Below are 6762 nucleotides of genomic sequence, written 5' to 3' on the forward strand. Positions count from 1 at the left end.
GCATACCCCTAGACCTAACAGTCCAGGGGCTCCTCAAACAATAAAATCCCAAGCGGGCGTACAAATAAACACCTTCTACAAGGTGCCAGGCACAAAGGCCAGGATCATTGGCCCGCCGCCCTAACGGTTGTTTTCAGATAACCAAATAAGGCCACGCCATCGGCGCATTCCCCCTATACGGTATCACACCGTATGCAAACAAGATGATCCATGTTGGCTAGATCCCACGTGGTAAATCATCAGGCCAGCACCGGTAATGCACTCACGCCTACGTTCAGAGCCAAACCCCGCCCTCAGAAGCGGGGTCATACAGCTGCAAGAGTAGCAAGTCGTGCATGCCTGTCAATATTTTGATATGACAGCCAACTATCCGGACACCAATTGAGGAGTCCGGGCTACTTCTCGAATAGCGGCCGGGGTCACCAGGGTCCGATCCGGTACCTTTGGACTAACCACAGGAGGACGTTCGGCGCCCTCCGCTCACTTAACTTCACAAACTAACTCCTATGCAGAACAGGTTTGGCGGCGTGAAGTCGGCTCAGACACACAAAGACAGGACCATGCAGGTAGACGGCAGTTCGGATTCACTTTCAATCCATTCACAGCCCCCTCCAGTCCGGCCACCACAGGTTCCGCCAGAAAACCATCTCTTTTTCATAATCGTAAATCGCATTCATATGCATGGACATATCATATTACTGCAATGCGTAGACTTAAATAAAAGTGCACCGGTCGTCGTCTATCATCGACGCCTCTTTGCCATAAAAACGGCAGCCACGCTTCGTGCTACGCCTGGTTATGCCAGGGGCTTCACGGCATGGCAATAAAGTCCGACCACCTTTTCGATCGCTCGACACCCCGAACTTATAGCACTATATGCATCAACTCCGAATCATGTCTTAGGTCATTGGTTGGGTTTTCCTGGCTCCCATGTTTTGGTACCTTATGTTCCATTCCGTCGGCTAAGGTAGCGCTGGGAGAACTACTGCGATTGTGTCCCGGTTCTACCGGACGAGCACCTCAGTAGAGAAAGCCGAAAACCGACTGTCATGATGCGGCGAGAGCTGGTCAGCTGTTCGAGAGGTTACAAAATCCTTAAAGATTTATTCCGCATAACGCCACTATAAAATGTAGATTGCGATGGATCGGTCTACCGATCAGGCGCCAATAGAGCCCCTAGTCCGGCCTTCCGGACATTAGGGGCTGCGCCGACCATACTCGAATTCCTATGGCTAAGTGAGAGTAGTAAAGCCCTATAGTCCGATTTCCTGGTTCGTGGTGAGAAACACCTCCTTATAAGGACCCAACCATGGGATAAAGAGTGTTCAGAAATACCCCGAACACCCCCGTACTTCTCACGTGGGGGCCGAAGCCGACAACTGGCCAACTCTTAGAATTTACATACAATAAACAGCCGCAAAGAAAGAACATATGTTCAAACAAAATAGGCAACATATAATAAAGTGCCATTATCCCATATTACAAACGTTGGCAAAAATGCCCTCAGGGAAATATAATGTCTTTGGTGCACTTATCCGCCACCAGGTGGGCATCCTTCATTACACCTTCATAATATAGTTCGGGCTTGCGATGCTCCTTACCCTCTAGTGGCCCCTCAGTAATCAGCTTCTCCGCATCAAGCTTACCCCAATGCACTTTTGCATGGGCAAGCGCCATTCGCGCACCTTCTATACAGACTGATCGCCTGATAGTATCAAGCCGAGGACAGGCGCCCACAATCCGCTTCACGAGTCCGAAGTAACTGCTTGGAATCGGCTCCGTAGGCCACAGTCGGATAATCAAGTCCTTCATGGCTAGTTCGGCCGCCTGGTGCAGTTCGACCAGCTGCTTCAGCTGATCAATAAAAGGCACCAGATAGTTCGGCGCCAGATACTGCGACCAGAGGTCCCTCCCTGCAGACTCCCTCTCCTCGGTCTGGTAAAATTGGGCAGCATCTGATATGCTGCGAGGCAGATCCGCAAACGCCCTTGTAAAAACAAGAATTCAGCTTGCCGCTTAGAGTTCTCCGTGCTATAATGCAATAATGGCCATAGATACAACGGGCCTTACCAGCCGCAACTTTCTGGGCCTCCTGAATGTCCCGTACAGCACCTCGGGCTTCTTCCCGAGCATCTTCCGCGGCTTGGAGAGCTTGGGCGAGTTCGGATTCTTTCCCTACTAGACTCTGCTCCAAGCTCTCGCTTTTCGTCACAACATCCTGGAGCTCCCGCTCAGCCGTGACGACCCTGGCCTCGTGTTTTTCACTCAGCGCCTGTTCGGCGGCAGCCCTTTCTTGGGCCTCAGCCGCTGTCTCTTCAGTGCCTCATATTCAGCACTCGCTCCTAGGGCGCATAACACAAATACTTTTCAATAAATACACTTCTTCAATTGTGCCTAATACAAGACAATGTTTAACATACCTTGTTTCTCTTCTAATTGCTTCTTCACACGGCCAAGTTCTTCTTCGGCCCGTTCCAGGCTCTGCTTTAGTTCGGACACTTCCGCATTATGAGCGGCAGTCCTCTCCGCAGCCGCCTGTTTTCAAAGCAAACGGGTACGGATCACTAAACAAAGGCTCCCATTACAATAGAGGGTTTGATCCTCTGCCCGGCTCTTTTTTGCCGGACAGTGTATCAGCGGCTACTCCTCATATCATACTAAGCCTTTAAAGGTTCCTTAGAAACCATACCTCAAAGGCCTTTATAAGGCCAAGATAGGACTCATTCAGCCCGCTTTCGGCAGCCTGAATCTTTCCAACCACCGTACCCATAAGGGTCCGATGTTCATCGACAACAGACGCGTTCTTTAACGCTGTCAATAGGTCACCCGGCAGCTCTGCGTAGACAAAGGTTGCCGGCGGAGTGGTCAAACCTCCCTTCATCGAAGGTGGCTGTTCGCCCGATCCTGGAGCCTTAGAGGCCTCGAGAACCTTATCCGGCTCTGAGCCTCTTTGAGACGACACCTCAGTGTCGCGCCCAGACTTCGGAAAAGGAGTCCCCGGAGGCGTCTCGCTTGCCACAGCATTCAAGCTCAACGAATCCTCCAATGAGGACTGTCCGGCAGGAGACCCCGTTGGGTTGTATGAAATGTGGCGACAGTTAAAACTACTATGCCCAGACGACCCTGGATACATAGGCGTATTCGGATTTCGGTTACTTACAATTTTCCCAGGAGCTGGGCCTCAGGATCCCACTTCGGGCTGTTATCGGCAGCCGGGGTGGATGCCTCTGGAGGGGAACCTCGCCCTTTCTTGGGTGATTTGGCTTCCAGGGACGGGGAAGCTGCACGCTTCTTCCCGCCTGCAGAGCGAGGCTCATCCTCCTCTGCCTCCTCCTCTTCGTCTTCGGAAGGAGCGTCGCTCGAGCCTTCGGATCTAGCGCCCGAAGCCTCGCAACAGCGGAGGCCACTCCGAGTCTTCTTGACCTTCTTGAAGGCCTCCTTCTTGGGCGCCTTGTAAGGCGCAGGAACCAGCATCCTCGTCAGAAGAGGCCCGGCCGGCTCCTCCGGTAGTGGGGCCGGACATTGTATCCGCTCCACCTTCTTTATCCATCCCTGAGGTCACGATGAGACATAATTAGAATTGTCCCTCAGGACATGCCAACTGAAGCATGGATGGACAGGGCGTGGCTGTGACTTACTGGGTTGGGAGAATGGGATAATTGATATCCCCGATCCTCGATGGAATCCGGCCATTTGCCGGACCTAAAGAGCACCTTCCAGATATCCTCGTGGGAGGAGTCGTAGAGCTCCCAGAGGGTTTGGTGCTCGGCTGGGTCAAACTCCCACAAGGTGCAGGCTCGATGATGGCAAGGGAGAACCAGGCAAACTAGCATTACCTGGATCACATCAACAAGTTTGACGTCCTTGTTAACCATAATGTGAACGCGCGTCTGGAGCAGTAACAGCTCATCGGATGAGCACCAGTTCGGGCCCTTCTTGGTCCAGGGCATGAGCCGCAGTGGAGCTCCGGATCTGAACTCAGGAGCTGCAGCCCACTCTTTGTCGCGTGGTTCAGTGATATAAAACCACTGCTGCTGCCACTCCTTGACGGAGTCGTTGAAAGTGCCCTTCGGCCAAACTACCTTGGGCATCTTGCTCACCATGGCGCCGCCGCACTCGACGTGTTCGGCACTCACCACCTTGGGATTCACATTGAAAATCTTCAGCCACAGGCCGATGTGAGGTGGAATCCGGAGGAAGGCCTCGCATGCGACGATGAACGTCGAGATATTGAGAAAGGAGTTGGGGGAAAGATCATGAAAATCAATCCCATAGTAATACATGACTCCACGTACAAATGGGTGGAGGGGAAACCCAATCCCATGGACAAAATGGGGAAGGAACACGACTCTCTCGTGAGGCTCCAGAGTGGGGACAACATGTCCCGCCGATGGGAGACGATGGCCGATCTTCTTGGCCAGATACTCGGCTTCCTGGAGCCTCTTGATATCCTTCTCCCGGACAATAGAGGCCATCCATTTGCCTCCTGCTCCGGATCCGGGCATCTTCAGAAAACCTCTCTTCGATGGGGAAGTAGAGCGCTTGTGCATTAGGGCTCGAGCAGAGGGAAATGAGTTAGCGGAAGAAGAAGGCGTGGGTAAAAGAGGAAGAGACCTTGTCTCTTTATGAGAGAAGGTAAGAGCTTTTTGCGCCTCCCCACTTGCCTGGTGGAGCCCGCTCAGCTCCCACTTACCGTGATTGGCGGTGCGGTTGGATTACCCGTACCCGTATGATGAGAATCCAGTGATAAGGGGACACGATCTTCGCTTCAACAAGACGTGCTAAGGAAACCGCCTCGCGATATACGCTAAGGCTGGGCATTGTCAGCTGAAGTGTCGTTCTCTCTACGGTGGTATGTGAAGATCATTTTGCAGATTCAGACACGGCCTACGCGTTCGACAAATAACCTTGGAGTATTCGGAGGAGGAACCCGCCTTGCAATGCCGAAGACAAGACTGCGCGCCGGACTCATCGTCATTAAAGCCTGGTTTAGGGGCTACTGAGGGAATCCTGGATAAGGGGGTATCCGGACAGCCGAACTATATTCATCGTCCGGACTATAGAAGCGTCAAGATACAAGACTCTTCGGCTCGTGCCCGGATGGGACTCTCCTTTGCGTGGAAGACAAGCTTGGCAATCCAGATATTATGTTTCCTTCCTTGTAACCGACTCCATGTAAACCCTAGCTCTCCGGTGTCTATATAAACCAGAGAGAATGGTCCTTAGAAGGCCGATCACAATTACAATCATACCATCATAGGTTAGCTCTTAGGGTTTTAGCCTCTACGATCTCGTGGTAGATCTACTCTTGTATTCCACATATCTTCAATATTAATCAAGCAGGAAGTAGGGTTTTACCTCCATCGAGAGGGCCCGAACCTGGGTAAACATTGTGTCCCTCGCTTCCTATTACCATCAGCCTAAGACGCACAGATTAGGACCCCCTACCCGAGATCCGCCGATTTTGACACCGACACCTGTTCTTTCTCATTGCCAGTGATGGATTCAAAGCAACAGTACAGTTGGTGTATCTATGGCCAACCTTTTTGCAATTAGAGCAGGTAATTGAAGCCATGCTTGAGGTGTCTTTGGGAGCTGGCTTCTCATGTTGGCCCTTTCTTCTCTTAGTCGGTGCCCTTCCCTTGTGTTCTTTGAAAACTGGAGCCTCAATGTCCATACTATCTGTCCTTGGCCACATATCAGGTCAAGGTACAGGATATATAATGGGACTGTAAGCTTCCATGTACATCTTTTTTTGTGAAGAAATCATGAACAAAGTCCTCTAGCTGAAGCTTAGCCTTATGTATGACAGAAACAACATGATTGCAAGGAACTGCTGTCATATCCCACTTCTTGCACCCACAAGTCCTATGTTGTAGGTTCACAGCATAAGTTCTCTCCCCACTAGTGACTTGGTAAATATTGGTCCCAGCCATCAAAGCATGATAGTTCCTTGCAAACTTCTTTGCTTCCTCTAATTTCTCAGCATATGTTGGACAAATTTCCCATCTTACAGTCTCAGTCTTTGTTCTATTTGCATTGAACTTGACCATTAACTTTGTCCTAATTCCATCCACCATGGTCCCACTACAAGAAACCTGTTAATTCATGATGGATTTCTGGTGACGTTCTCTAGTCCGTCACAAAAATCATCATGATTCAGCAAGATAAGATTGGCCCGCGAAACGGTAGCCCCACTATGACAGACAGAGAGGGACTGTCACGAAAACTGTCATGCATCGACCAGTTGGGCCGTCATGGATGGCTCGTGTTGACGTGGCATGCTGCGTGGAGTAGAGAGCGATCCTGCATGAGGTAAACTATGCATTCTGATTGGTCGAATCAACCAGCCCACGGATCGAGCTCCCAACCGTTCGATTTCTCAAGATCCAACAGGTGGCACACAATCCCTATCCTTCTCTTCTCTCTCCCCTACCCCGTAGCCGCCGGCCGCCTCCCCTACCAATTCGCCCGTGCTTTCCTCCCATCTCCTCCAGCCATTGACTTCCCAGATCTCCGCCATGCTTCCCCTCCCAGCTCCTCTCTCGTAGGCTTCTCCCAGTCGAGGTGCTCGGAGGCCGCAGCGCCGGTGTGCCATCCAGGTCGTGCCGTCCAGGCCACCCACACTGTCTGGGGTCCCATGTACGGCTAGATCCTGTGATCTAGCTGCCGAATCCACCGTGCTAGCAACGTCGGCTGCTACCTCCTCTCTAACTCCGACCACTACAACACATCAATTCCACCGTGCGGCCCTCTGCTCCA

Source organism: Triticum dicoccoides, chromosome 1B (assembly GCF_002162155.2).
Source record: "Triticum dicoccoides isolate Atlit2015 ecotype Zavitan chromosome 1B, WEW_v2.0, whole genome shotgun sequence".
In the NCBI taxonomy this organism is placed as follows: Eukaryota; Viridiplantae; Streptophyta; class Magnoliopsida; order Poales; family Poaceae; genus Triticum; species Triticum dicoccoides.